The sequence below is a fragment of the Bubalus kerabau genome, chromosome 18, assembly GCF_029407905.1.
Source record: "Bubalus kerabau isolate K-KA32 ecotype Philippines breed swamp buffalo chromosome 18, PCC_UOA_SB_1v2, whole genome shotgun sequence".
Classification (NCBI taxonomy): domain Eukaryota; kingdom Metazoa; phylum Chordata; class Mammalia; order Artiodactyla; family Bovidae; genus Bubalus; species Bubalus kerabau.
This window is the reverse complement of record NC_073641.1, coordinates 38,271,286-38,272,540: the sequence shown is the minus strand read 5'-3', so window position 1 is coordinate 38,272,540 and position 1,255 is coordinate 38,271,286. Positions and strand designations below refer to the sequence as shown.

The following is a 1,255-nucleotide window of genomic DNA, read 5'->3' as shown; positions in this document are numbered from 1 at the left end:
TCAAAATATGATCACTTCAACATTCAATTGACATAAAAATAATTAATGAATATTTTACATTTTTATATTATATCCAATGTGAATTTAATCTTAAATAGCACATCTCAATCTGGACTAGCATTCATGCTTTTTTAAAATTTTATGATTTTTTGAATTGAAGTATAGATTTTTAAAATTTTTTGTTATTTTTTTTTTTTCTCTCAGCAATGTCTGGCTATAAACCATACTTAGCACTCACTGTTATGAGCACTGAGTATAGAAGTAGTTGCTTCCTCTCTGCTCCAGTGTCACAGGGGCAGCAGAGCAGCTGCTCTGATGATGTTGGCAGGCCCAGTGTCCGAGGAGCCGCTGAAGTACGGCTGCTTTACAATGCTGTGCATTTGCAGCTGCATAGCAAGGGGATTCAGGTTGTACATACATACAAAGACCCTGATGCTGGGGGGACTGAGGGCAGCAGGAGAGGGGACGACAGAGGGTGAGATGGCTGGATGGCATCATCGACTCGATGGACGTGGGTGTGGGTGGACTCCGGGAGTTGGTGATGGACAGGGAGGCCTGGCGTGCTGTGGTTCATGGGGTTGCAAAGAGTCGGACATGACTGAGCGACTGAACTGAACATATATATCTATGTATATGTTCTCTTTCAGATTCTTTTCCATTGTAGATTATTATAAGATATTGAATATAGTTTCCTGTGCTATACAGTAGGTCCTTGTTATTTATCTACTTTGTATATAATGGTGTACATCTGTTAATCCCAAACTCGTAATTTATCACCACCCCCCCGCCATGTGTGGATGTGAGAGTTGGACCATAAAGAAGACTGAGCACTGAAGAATTGATGCTTTTGAACTCATTTATCAAGGAGTAGACTCTTGAGAGTCCCTTGGACTGCAAGGAGGTCAAACCAGTCAATTCTAAAGGAAATCAACCGTGAATATTCATTGGAAGGACTGATGCTGAAGCTGAAGCTCCAGTACTTTTGTCACCTAATGTGAAGAACCCGCTCATTGAAAAAGACCCGGATGCTGGGAAAGATTGAGGGTGGGAGGAGAAGGGGGCGACAGAGAATGAGATGGTTGGATGGCATCATCAACTCAATGAACATGAGTTTGAGTAAACTCCTGGACATAGTGAAGGACAGGGAAGCCCAGCATGCTGCAGTCCATGGGGTTGCAAAGAGTCAGACACAACTGAGCAGCTGAACAACAATAACAACCCTTTCCTCTTTGGCAACCATAAGTTTATTTTCTAG

At 42.2% G+C, this 1,255-nt stretch overlaps 1 non-coding gene across 1 annotated transcript; it reads right to left on the bottom strand.

Annotated features, from left to right (window-relative positions):
* Positions 1 to 204: 204 nt before the first annotated feature.
* On the bottom strand, positions 205 to 340 carry LOC129633512 (small nucleolar RNA SNORA43). The gene has a single exon (XR_008705091.1). It is a non-coding gene; the product is annotated as a small nucleolar RNA SNORA43 (small nucleolar RNA).
* Between the last annotated feature and the right edge of the window lie 915 nt (positions 341 to 1,255).